The 13,664-nt window shown below is 34.4% G+C and overlaps 1 protein-coding gene across 26 annotated transcripts in view; it reads right to left on the bottom strand.

The window, feature by feature from the left end:
- Positions 1-13,664, bottom strand: part of NCOA1 (nuclear receptor coactivator 1) — a 241,285-nt gene that overhangs the window by 182,742 nt on the left and 44,879 nt on the right. For 6 of the 26 annotated variants that reach the window (XM_069071962.1, XM_069071977.1, XM_069071970.1 and 3 more), the window contains one exon: positions 6,219-6,303. The exons of 12 other annotated variants lie outside the window; for them this stretch is intronic. The gene's annotated coding sequence lies outside the window, so the exon portion shown is untranslated. Of the gene's footprint in view, positions 1-6,218; positions 6,304-8,245; positions 8,291-8,825; positions 8,990-13,664 lie in introns of all 26 variants that reach the window. 8 more of the 26 variants (XM_069071964.1, XM_069071975.1, XM_069071958.1 and 5 more) reach the window with 5 other exon arrangements.

The following is a 13,664-nucleotide window of genomic DNA, read 5'->3' as shown; positions in this document are numbered from 1 at the left end:
AACAGGAGATGGAAAGAAGGGAAAGGAAGGAATAAAAAAGTATAGATTAGCCTTAAGAGCCTAGAGATAAAGGCTCTTTGAAGAGAGATTTAAAAGACAGGGAAAAAAAAGGACAAGAACCTATGATTATGCTGTGGATGCAGAAGAGACAAAAGATGCTGGAGAGTAAATGCAGATTGCACCAAACCTACAGCAATGGTGTTGAGCATATTCATTCTTATCATCCTCTTCTTATATATAAGAAATATAAAAAAAATTAATAAAACAATGGAAGGAAACATGAAAGAGGGAAACATACAATTAATCATCAGTTTAAATATGAACAGTATGAATTTACCCATAAAATGTAAAAGGGCAGTAAAATGGATTATAAAGCAAAATCTGACAAATCTGTCATTCACAAGAAACACACTTGAAATACAATGATTCACACAGATTAAAATTAAGGAGCTGAAGCAATGACAATCCAATGATCAACCATGATTTCTAAAGTCTGATGATAAAGCATGTTAACCATCTCATGACACAGAGGCGATGAATGCAAAATGAAGAAAAAGCATAGACTTTTTGACATGGTTAATATGAGAATTTTCATTGCTTGTTTGTGTCTCTATGTTGCAGGGTTTTTTCTTTCTTTTCCCAAGGGGCAGGGGTAGAAGGAAAAATGTGTGTGGGAGAGCAGAGAAAATTAATGCTTGGTAAACAAAAAGTAAAATAAAAGTTACATGTAAAAGAATGCTTCTTTGATAAGACTTTGCTAAATCTCTATGGCTAACCATTTTAACAGACATTACTGTAGCATATGTTGACTCTTGATGCAGTTTAATCTGCAACCACTATTATCAGTCAATATAGAATCATGAAATAAATAAGTTACACTCTACTTCTTTTGAATTTCACAAAATATATAAATTATAAGTTAAATAATCTTGGTGCATAAGTTATATTCTACAATCAATTAAATAATAAGCATTTGTTAGTGTGGTGAGGATGCAAAGACAAAAAATAAAGGTTGCTAACATCAAGAAGTTTATATTCCATTGGTGGGAAAAACATACACAAAATAAATTTAAGGCAATTTTTTCAGGGGGAAGGAGAAGGGAACAGGGCTGACAGCCAGAGGGAGAAATCAAGAAAAGACATGAAATTGGAGGTGGTTTTGAGGCAAATTTTGAAAAAAGCCAAGGATTCTAAAAGATAATGGTCAGGATTTAGTGTATTGCAGGCAAACATGACAACTTTTGCAAAGGAAAGGGGAAATGGAGTGCCAAGTGCAAGAAACAGTAAGATGGCCGATTTTAGCTAGACTAGAGAAAATATTACTAAACATAGATAATTAACTCATTTAACATGGAGAACAATATAATTTTCAAATAATTTAATATTTATTATTTTTTATTTTACTTAAGTTTATGTTTAGTAGACAGTTTATATGTGTGTGTGTGTGTATATATATATATACATATATATATATAATTTGTTATCAAATTTTAGTTTTCAGCATTCATTTCCATAAGATTTTACTTCCAAGTTTTTTCCCCATCTCTGCCAAGATGGTGTGCATTCTGATTACCCCTTCCCCCAGCCTGACCTCCCTTCTATAACGCCCCCCTCACCTTAACCCCTTCCCCTTATTTTCTTGTAGGGCAAGATAGATTTCTCTACCCTATTGCCTGTATATCTTATTTGCTAGTTGCATGTAAAAACAATTTTATACATTCTTTGGAAAACTGAGTTACAAATTCTCTTCCTTCTTCCTTCCCCACCCACCCTTACTGAGAAGTCAAGCAATTCAATACAGGTTATATATGCATAGTTATGCAAAACACTTTCCATAATAATCATGTTATGAAAAGACAAACTATATTTCCCTCCTTCCTATTCTGCCCCCTACTTATTATATTTTCTCCTTTAATCCTTTCCCTTTTCAAAAATGTATTTGTTTCTGACTACCCCCTCCCCGAATCTGCCCTCCCTTCTAACACCCCCCACTTCTCTCTTTTCCCCTTTACTTTCCTGTGGGGTAAGATACCCAATTGAGTGCGTTATGCTATTCCCTCCTTAAGACACATGCAATGAGACTAAGGTTCACTCATTCCCTCTCACCTCCCCCCTCTTTCCCTCCATTATGAAACCTTTTTCTTATCTCTTTTATGTGAGATAATTTATCCCATTCTCTCTTTCTCCCAATATATTCCTTTATCATCCCTTAATTTTATTTTTTAGATATCATCCCTTCAAACTCAACTCACCCTGTCTTATCTGTCTGTCTATCTATCTATCTATCATCTATCTATATCCTCCAACTACCCTAATATTAAGTAAAGTCTCATGAGTTACAAATATCATCTTTCCATGTAGGAATGTAAACAGTTCAACTTTAATAAGTCCCTTATGATTTCTCTTTCCTGTTTACCTTTTCATGCTTCTCTTGAGTCTTGTACTTAAAAGTCAAATTTTCTATTCAGCTCTGGTCTTTTCAGCAAGAATGTTTCAAAGTCCTCTATTTCACTGAATAGTTTTTTTTCCCATTTTTTCCCCAGAAGTATTATACTCAGTTTAGTTGGGTAGGTGATTCTTAGTGTTAATCCTAGCTCCTCTGACCTTCAGAATATCACATTCCAAGCCATTCGATCCCTTAATGTAGAAACTGCTAGGTCTTTTGTTATCCTGATTGGATTTCCACAATACTGGAATTATTTCTTTCTGGCTGCTTGCAATATTTTTTCCTTGATCTGGGAACTCTGGGATTTGGCTACAATATTCCTAGGAGCTTTTCTTTTGGGATCTGTTTCAAGAGGTGATAAATGGATTCTTACAATTTCTATTTTATCCTGTGGTTCTAAAATATCAGGGCAGTTTTCCTTGATAATTTTTTTTTTTTTGCCTTTTGGAGGGCAACTGGTGTTAAGTAACTTGCCCAAGGTTACAAGGCTAGTTTTTGTGTGTGTGTGTGTGTGTGTGTGGGTGTTGAGTCTGAGGCCAGAACCGAACTCAGGTCTCCCCCATTCCCGGGCTGGCCCTTTACTCACTGTGCCACCTAGCCGCCCCTCCTTGATAATTTCTTGAAAGATGATGTCTAGGCTCTTTTTTTTTATCATGGATTTCAGGTGGTCCAATAATTTTTAAATTATCTATCCTGGATCTCTTTTCTAGATCAATGGTTATTCCAATGAGATATTTCACATTGTCTTCTATTTTTTCATTCTTTTGGTTCTGTTTTATAATTTCTTGATTTCTCATAAAGTCATTAGCTGCCATTTGCTCCACTCTAATTTTGAAAGAATTCTTTTCTTCAATGAGCTTTTGGACCTCCTTTCCATTTGTCCAATGCTGTTTTTAAAGGCATTATTCTCCTCGTTGGCTTTTTGGACCTCTTTTGCTATTTGGTTTAGTCTATTTTTAAAGGTGTTATTGTCTTCAGGATTTTTAAAGGTCTCCTTTAGTGGGCTGTTGACTCATTTTTCATGATTTTCTTGCATCACTCTCATTCCTCTTCCCAATTTTTCCTCTACTTCTCTTACTTGATTTTCAAAATCGTTTTTGAGCTCTTCCATGGCCTACAACCAATTTAAATTTTTCTTGAAGGCTTTTGATGTAGGAGCTTTGACTTTGCTGTCTTCTTCTGGTTGTGTTTTGTTTTTCTTTGTCACCAAAGTAAGATTTTATAGCCTGACTTTTTTTTATGCTGTTTATCCATCTGCCCAGTCAAATATTTGATTTCCTAACTCCCTGTCAAGGCAGAACTCTGCTTCCGGTGGGCATATGGTTGGTGGTGGGGGTTGAAGCAGGTATATTGGCCCAGGCTTCTCGGAATTAGTATAAACCCCTAGATCCCCCAAAATCTGAGGGCCCAGAGCACCCAAAGCAGGCTCTGCTGCTGCTGCCACCACAAAAACCACCTCAACCGTCCTGGGGCTGGAGCAGACAATGTGCTCCTCTTTTACCCTGGTCCCACAGAGTTCCCCCATTGACCTTTCATGCTGTTCTTGGTGTTTGTGGGTTGAGAAATCTGGAAATCACCACCGCTGACAGTGATTTAGTCCTGTGACGGCTGCTCCAGTCTCATAGCATCCAGCACAGACCATGCTAGAAAGCGTACCACTCCCAGTCCAATGTGATATACCCTCCCTGTGGGGCTTCCAGGATTTTGGGCTGGAGGTGTGCTTCACTCTCTCATTTTGTGGGTTCTGCAGCACTAGAATTTGTTTAGAGTCATTTTTTACAGGTATTTGGAGGGTCTTAGGGGCGAGCTCAAACAATTCCCTGCTTTTACTCCACCATCTTGGCTCCACTCCAATATAAATTTATTCTTGCTCAAACAGCTAAATTTATTTTCTGACATTACAATGAAACAAGCATTTAAACATGAAAAGTTTATTATGTTTTGACTACAGGTTAATAAAGAGTTCTTCTTAATCAAGGAGATACAAATTTTGCTAGCCATCTTAACCTTATTTGTATTAAAGAGTTTACTGCTATAGCAGCAGCTAAAAGAACAAAGTATCAAACTTGACTAGCGTCTTGAAACACAATTATCAAGCACCATGTTCTAAAAAATTATGCCTCAAAAAAGACCATCCACTTTTATTAAGGTCACTATTTTTATGCATTACAAATATGAAAACTAGGAATTTTATCTATAAACAAATGTATTTTACTTTTATTGCATAATTAAGATGTCTATGTTAAACTGCAATGTACTTAATTTTACTCTAAAAAATATGCGTAAGACATTATTCAATGACTTTGTTACATTCAGCACCTCTCAGCAATACAATGATCTAAGATAATTTCAAAAGACTTATGATGGAAAATGCTATACACATTTAGAGAAAGAACTAAGGAGGCTGAATGCAAATTGAAGCATATTATTTTCTCTTCTTTTTTTACTTTCTTATGGTTTTTCCTTTTTATTCTGATTCTTCTTTCACAACATAAGTAATGTGGAAATATATTAATATGATTGTACATGCATAGCCTATATCAGATGCCATCTTGGAGAGGGGAGGGAGGGAAAATTTAGAACTCAAAAAAAGTTAATATATATAAAAGTGAATATTGAAAACTAAAAATAAATTAATTAAAATATTAAAAATGAGTTTAAAAAAGTTATGAAAAAATTTTTGGTCATGGGTAAACTGTTTTGTGTGGGAGGGAAAGGAAGGGAGAAACCTAAAATCTAAGGCAAAATGGTCAACAGGTACAGAGTTTACCCAATGTCTATAATAGTTCATGCAGAAAAAATTTCCATTTACTCTATTGTAACAGCTCACAGCCCACTCCTTTGCCTCTACCAAATGAGTTTTGTTTCAGTTACTCTAAAGCCCACTTCGGGGTATTGTTCTAGAGTGCCTGCTCCGAGTCCTAGGTTAAGATGCTAACATTCATAGCAGTCTATACCTGTGATTGATATAAGAAACATTTCTTTCATGGGATCTGATCTGTGGTAATAGGTCATCCAAAAAACCCATATGATGTAATTTGCGAGGCAAGTCTTCCCAACTCCAACACTGGATTTCTATACACTATGGCATACTGCCTCTCAATAAAATTTTACTAAATAAAAATTAATTCATTCTGAGTTCAAAAACAGGACTGGGGAAATATTTATTTCACTTGGTTACAAACTGGGGAAGGGCAGAATCCAAATACATAAGAATTGAACTAGTATAAATTTGCTCTTTCCCATAAGGTAGCCTTATGGTATAACAGTAAGACCACTGAACCAGAAATCAGGAAACATCCATTCTAAATTCTAGTCCCTGCTCATCTATTATCTACATAAATGACCTTTACAGGTAGCATATTACAATGGCTGATTCTTCACTCAGATGACATGGGCTCAAACCCTGCCTCTGATGTTTATTTACTTGAATGACCTTAGACAAGTTATAGATTTCCTAGGCATCAATTTCCTCATTTGTAAACTGAGTTAGTTGGGCTAGATAGCTTCTAAGGTTCTAGAAAAATTCCAAGGACATTTCCAACTCTAAAAGTCTGATTAAAATGATGAAAAAGTTTATTTTACTCACAATGCTTTAGCGCATTTATTTCCTCTGAGACATAAATTTTTATTATATTAAGATAAGGTAGTATACCTGACAATCATCTAAATTTTAAAGCAGTTGAAAGAATCCTGGCCTAAGACACCACTCTAGCGTTAATGCTGAAATTCACTAAAAATGAAGACCATATTATTATCACACAAAACCTACCTAGTTGTTCCTACACCTCTCATTGCGGGATCTTAGTGTTTTCTTATCAGATTACTTTATTCTCTGATGAAGTAGTAAAAGGAACCTGAAATTAAGAAAATAACATGGCAGTTGATTTGACAAGTAGTTTCAAAACATGCTATTTTAAAAGTATTTTAGGAAAGAAGTGAAATTAATTTTTAAATGTTTAAATGGTATTCCAGTGTATTATGCACATCATTCAAATTCATCAACTATTATTCAATGTATAGCTAATAATTTAGGTGAATTCGCGTTTGAAACATTTTTTCTTCAAGCCAAAAGAAGATACATGCATTTTTAATAGAATGAGATATAGAAAAGTGTAAGCCTTTCCCAAAAAATATTCCTAAAATTTATAAGGAAAACTAGAGATCATTAAGTATGTTGAAGAGGTAAGTTTTATGTTCTTTTTTTATACTTCAACTAGTCTTACTGGACTTGATAGAAATAGAAGCTACTGCCTGTAAAATTTGTGAGACATGTTATGTTACATGAAATTAGCAATCAGACCCTAACAGTAAAGATTAAAATCAAACTGAAAAAAAATTAATGTTCCAAATTATACTTTGTCCTTTAAAAGGTCGCAGATTTTTGGTTTTACATGTTTTCTTTTTTTTAAAGATGATTGTCATTTTATTAAAGGTAATATTTTTGTTCCATTCAAACATCATTGTAAATATATATACATATTATTTTTAGTAAAAAAAAAACCACTACAAATGAATATGCTTCATTACTTTTGAAAATATTGGTTTTCTGCATTATATGATTCTCTTCAGTGAGCTTTTGAGATGCTTTTCCATCTGGCAAATTCGGGTTTTTAAGGCATTCTTCTCCTCATTGGCTTTTTGAGCCTCTTTTGCCATTTGAGTTAGTCTATTTTTTAAGGTGTTATTTTCCTCAGTCAGGTTGTTAACTCTCATTTCATAATTTTCTTGCATCATTCTCATTTCTCTTCCCAATTTTTCCTCCACTCCTCTTATTGGGTTTTCAAAATCCTTCTTAAGCTCCTCTATGGCCTGTAACCAATTCATATTTTTCTTGGAAGCTTTTGGTGCAGGAGTTCTGACTTTGTTGTCTTCTTGCTGTTCCATGCTTTGATCTTTTTTGTCCCTCAAAAAGGAATCCAAAAAGTTGGATTGCTGTGCTTGCTTTGCTTCCTTTGCTTGCTCATGTTGCCACTCAATTACTTGACTTTTGAGCTTTTTGCCACAGTAGAACTCTGCTTCCAGAGAGGAGAACTTTGTCCAAAATAACTGGGGTTTTCACAGCTGCCAGAACCATTAGTTTGGTGCCTTCTCTGAAGCCTCCACAGGCTCTGACACCTGGTAACGTACTCCAGAACCTCCACCCAAGACAGCAATCCAGATCCAAGCTGGTTAAAACAAGAGCAATTATGCCTCAGACTAGTTGGTTGGTACCCTTACAATCTGCAGGCCAAGAGCTCTGAAGCAGCCACCATGTCTCAGCCACTTCTCCCTATGGAGGCAGAGGCCAGACCACACTCTCAGACCCTCTGTTCCCAAAGTCCATGATGACCTTTTACTCTGCCTTTGGCATTTATGGGTTGATTATTCTGAAAACAGGCACAGCTGCTGGTGATCCAATTTCCTGAAGTCCCTCCAGCCTTGGCTGGTCAGGAGCACCCTGGGGCTAAAACCATGGACTCAGGAGGAGCTGGGCTCAGCTCTCAGCTTGTTGTGATGGACCCTTCCTGCCAGCCTGCCAGGCTGCCTTCAGTGGGAGATTTGTTTCTGTCACTTTGTGGGTTCCATAGCTCAAAGTTTGTTTAAAGTCATATTTTGTAGGTATTTGAGGTGGTTATGGAGGGAGATAATGGTATTCTCCTGCTTCTACACTGCCATCTTGGTTCTGCCCCACATGTTTTATTTCTAAACCAACAGGCACTAATCTTTGCATTAACAAATAATAGCTCATTGAATTGGGGGCAAAAAGTTCATTTAAACAAGGATCACATTTGGGACAAAGGGTAAAAAAAAACTTACCACAATGTTTTAAATGATTGCCAATGAGTTGAGTGTTCCAAAAATCTACAAAAAAAAATTGTATTTTACTAAGTCACTAAAATATTAACTCCTTGAACTTAAAGTTTCGTTCAAAGAGGTATCAGCAACTGTAAAACTACAGGTACAATTGGATATGGTCATCTGAACTGTTGGATCTTTTCACTTTTTTTTCTTTGTCTCTTATTATAATTTCTTCTTTGCTTCTCTCTATCCTACCCTCTGTTCCATGATCTCTTGGTTTTTTTTTCCTGTTCTACATATTTCTTTCTCCAGGCCCTTCTGCACCTGGTTTCTCTCTAATGAATAATGGTTTCTCTTCCCTTTCCCAAATCTCATATTTGCTAACTCTTTCCTCTACTCCTTAATCACTCTCAACTCTGCTCATTTTTAAAATTTTCTTAAAATTTTGTCACTATGAACCTGAAAACATAAGCAAATATTTACATTTCCATACACATAAAACAAAAAGATTATATATAAAATAGTGAATCTCTATTAAGTATACTTTAGTTTTTTAAAAGCATGTAATAAATTTAGTTTAGTAGAATCAACACACTACCCTGAGGAAGATCCCATTCTGATCTTTCCCATGTCCTTCTGCGCTTTTTTAAAACAGTTCATTGGTGTGCTTTTCGTTCTTGTACTCCTTTTTTGTTTGGCATCACAAATCACTACAAGTCCTGATTTCTGATTAAATTCCTCTCTCCTCAAACAAAAGTCTTCCTTTGAACAAATAAGAATAATTAGTCAGTTTATATACATATTGCAATGTCAGAAAATATACAAGTCATTCTACTTTTTAATCTACCTAATCTCTGTCAAAATGAAAAGGCATAAAGAGAGTCTATTGAGATCATGAATGGTCACTACATCAATGCGGGTTCCTATCACAGTTTTCATTTACTATGCTGTAAAATGTATAAAATATTCTCCTGGTTCTTCTCATTTGACTTTAAATAAATTCGTGCCAGTCTTTTCAAGTTTCTCTCAATCCAAACCTTTCATTATTTCCTATAACTCAATAATATTCCATTATATTCACATACAACAATTTGTTCAGACATTCCTCAATTCATGAGTACCCATCTAGTTATAGGAATGGGTGTTGTATTTTGTCAAAAGCTTTCTCTGTATCTATTGAGATAATCATAAGGTTTCTGTTACTTTTGTTGTTGATATAATCAATTATGCTGATAGTTTTCCTAATACTGAACCAGCCCTGCATTCCTGGAATAAATAGTGTATTACTCTTGTGATAAGAATATTAATTCTTGCTGTAATCTTTTTGCTAATATTTTATTTAAAATGTTTGCATCTATATTCATTAGTGAAATTGGTCTATAATTTTCTTTTGCTGTTTTGAATCTTCTCAGTATAGGTATCAGTACCATATCTGTATCATAAAAAGAATCTGGTAGAACTCCTTTGTCTATTTTCCCAAATAATCTATAATATTGGAATTAATTGCTGTTTAAATATTTGATAGAATTCACTTGTAAATCCATCTGGCACTGGAGATTTTTTCCTAAGAAGTTCATTTGAAGGTTTGTTCCATTTCTTTTTCTTAGATGGGGTTATTTAAGTATTTTACTTCCTCTTCTGTTAATCTAGGCAATTTATATTTTTTTTAATGTCCATCCTTTTCACTAGGATTGTCAAATTTATGGGCATACAGTTCAGCAAAATATTTCATAATTATTGTTTTCATTTTGTCTTCATTAGTGGTTAATTCAACTTCATTTTTGATACTGGTAATTTGGTTTCCTTCTTACTTTTTTAATCAAATTAACCAAAGGTTTTTCTATTTTATTGGCTTTTTCATAAAATCAGCTCTTAGTTTTATTTATTAGTTCAACAGCTTTCTTAATTTCAATCTTGTTAATCTCTCCTTTGGTTTTCAGAATTTCTAATATGGTATTTAGTTGGGGATTTTTAATTTGTTCTTTTTCTAGCTTTTTTAGTTGCATGCCCAATTCACTGATCTCCTCTTTCTCTATTTTAGTCATATAAGCACTTAGAGATATAAAACGACCCCCAAAGAAATGTTTTTGCTGCATCCCTTAAGTTTTGGTGTATTATCTCATTATTGTCATTCTCTTGGATGAAGTTACTGATTGTTTCTGTTTTGTTGTTTGATCTACTCCTTCTTTAGGATTAGATTATTTAGTTTCCAATTAATTTTTAGTCTGTCTTTCCATGGCCCTTTATTACATATAATTTTTATTGCATCATGAGCTGAAAAGGAATGAATATATCTGCCTTTCTGCATTGAATTGTGAGGTTTTTATGCCCTAGTACATGGTCAATTTTTGTGTAGGTGACATATACTGCCAAGAAAAATGTATATTCCTTTCTATCCCCATTCAGTTTTCTCCAGGTCTAAAATTCTAAAATTCTACTCACCTCCTTAACTTCTTTCTTGTTTATTTTGTGGTTAGATTTATCCAGCTCAGAGAGGGGGAGGTTGAGGTCTCCCACTAGTATAGTTTTGCTGTCAATTACTTCTTGTAACTCCCTTAACTTCTCTAAGAATCTGGATACTATATCACTTGGTGCATATGTTCAGTAATGATATTGCTTCATTGTCTATGGTGCCTTTTAGCAGGATATAGCTTCCTATGTTATCTCTTTTAATTAGATCTATTTTTCCTTTGTTTGAGGTCAAAACTGCTACCCCTGCTTTTTCTACTTCAACTGAAGCATAATATATCCTACTCCAGCCTTTTACCTTTACCCTGTGTATATCCCTGTTTCAAAGGTGTTTCCTGTAAACAACATATTGTAGGATTATGATTTTTAATCCATTCTGCTATCTACTTCCATTTTATGGGAGAGTTTATCCCATTCACATTCACAGTTATGATTACTATCTGTGTCTTTCTCTCCATCCTGTTTATGTTTTTCTTTCTCCTTTTTCCCTTTCCCTCCTCACTAGAGTTTTGCTTCTGACTACCTCCTCCTTCAATCTGCCCTCCCTTCTATTAGGCTCCCTCCATTTTTCCTCCCCTCTTCCCTTCTATTCCTCCCTCCTTTTTCTTTTCCCTTTCCCCTCCAACTGCCTACAAGGCAAATTAGATTTCTATACCTGAGTATGTTATTCCCTCCTTGAGCCAAATTCAATGAAAGTAAAGTTCAAACAATACTCCCTCCCTTCTTTCCCTCTAGTATAATAGATATTTGTGCCTCTTCATGTGATGTAATTTACCCTTTTCTGCCTCCTCCTTTTCTCTTCTCCCATTACAATCATTTTTCAATACTTAATTAGGTTTTAATCATCACATCAAAATAAACTTAAAGCCACCCCCTGTCTATATATTTCCCTTCTATATGATGTAATATACATACAGTTCAAAAGTTATATCATCTTCCTATGTAGGGATGTAAACAATTTGTCCTTACTGAATAACATGTTTGGTTTTGTTTTTTTTTTCCCCTTTCCTGTTTACCTTTTTATGCCTCTTCTGAGTCTTGTATTTGAAGATCAAATTTTCCATTGAGCTCTGGTCTTTTCCATCAGGAAAGTCTGGATATTCCCTATTTCACTGAATGTCCACATTCTCCCCTGAAATATTATGCTCAGTTTCGCTGAGTAGTTGATCCTTGGTTGTAATCCAAGCTCCTTTGCCTGACAGAATAGCCCTCTGATCTTTTAATGTAGAAGCTGCAAGTACCTGTGTAATCCTAACCGTGAGTCCAAGATATTTCAATTATTTCCTTCTGGCTGCTTGCAGTATTTTCTCTTTGATATGCTAATTCTGGAATTTGGCTATAATATTCCTTGGCATTTTCAACTTGGGATCTCTTTCAGGAGGCGAATTCTTTTGATGACTATTTTACCCTCTGGTTCTAGAATCTCAGGGCAGTTTTCCTTAATGATTTCTTGAAAGATATTGTCCAGCCTCTTTTTTTTTTTCACCATGATTCTCAGGTAGACCAATAATTCTTAAATTATCTCTCCTAGATCTATTTTATAGTTGCTTCTTTTAACAAGGTATTTTACGTTTTCTTCTATTTTTTTGATTTTGTTTGACTGATTCTCAATGTTTCATAGAGTCATTAGTTTCTACTTCCCCAATTCTAATTATTAATGAATTGTTTTCTTCAGTTACCTTTTATACCTCCTTTTCCATTTGGCCAATTCTATTTTTTAAGGAGTTTTCTTCAGTGTACTTTTCTTTCATTTTGTCAATTGTATTTTTAAAGGATTTGTTCAATTTTTTTCATCTACCTCTCTTATTTGACTTTTAAAATACTTCTTGAGCCATTCCAAGAAAGTTTTTGGGGCTTGAGACCAGTTTATATTCCCTTTTAAGGTATCAGATGTGGGTATATTAACAATGATGTCCTCTCCTGAATTTGTGTTTTGATATTCCCTGTCACCAAGATACTTCTCTATGGTCATTACTTTTCTTTGATTCTTTTTGCTCATATTGTTGCCTTTTTTCTGGCTTTTAAATTTGTTCTCTGCTTCTGGGGCCTAGGAGACAGTGCCCCACCTTCCTCAGACTTTTTTATTAGTTCCCTTGAAATTCTTGACTTTCTGGTTCTCTAGATTGATTTTGTTATTTTGTTTAGTATCAAATATTCATCTAGTAATTTTGATTGGCACTGAATCTATAAATTATGTGATATTATAATGTTTAATATTTTAAGATCCAACCATAACCTGTTAATCTAAGTATTTATTTCAATAAAGAATTTTACAGTTTTAATTACATAATCTCCATATATATTTTGGTAGGTACATTGTCAGATATTCTATACTTGTACCTATTCTGAATGGACTATTTTTAGTTTCTTTCTATTATCTTTTATTGATAATATACAAAAAAGCTAAAGATTTTTATATGTATATTTTACATCCTGCTATTCTTTTCAAGTTATTCATTATTTTAATTACTTTCAAACTGAATGTCTAGAATTCTGCAAATAAACCATCATACCATTTTCAAACAATTAGTTCTATTTCTTCTTTGTCTCTACTTATTTTTTCAACTTCCTTTTCTTGTCTTACTGTAAAAACTAGCATTTCTAAGACTGTATCCAATAGCAGTAATGACAGTGGACATTCTTGCTTTACCCTGATTTTACTGAAAAAGCTTCTCATATTTCTCCATCACAGATAATGTTAGCTTTTGGTTTTAGGTACATACTATTCACTATATTAAAGCACTTATATTCCTATGCTTTTAAATAAAGGAAGGTCTTACAGGCCTCTAAATTAGCAAGATTTCAGACAAGCAACTGACATTATCTATGAGCTTCTAGAAAAGTGAACTGGTAGAGAAATGGGGACTTCTAAAACCTAAGAAGGTTCTGCTCCTTTTGGGAGGTTCTGTCTTATGAAATTTTTTCCTATTGCCTGGACAACTTACCATTAAGACAAACGGCCTAGAAG

Source organism: Petaurus breviceps, unplaced genomic scaffold (genome assembly GCF_028583685.1).
Source record: "Petaurus breviceps papuanus isolate PSGF00001 unplaced genomic scaffold, PetGlider_PUasm1.0 90845, whole genome shotgun sequence".
In the NCBI taxonomy this organism is placed as follows: Eukaryota; Metazoa; Chordata; class Mammalia; order Diprotodontia; family Petauridae; genus Petaurus; species Petaurus breviceps.
This window is presented reverse-complemented; position numbering and strand designations above follow the sequence as displayed.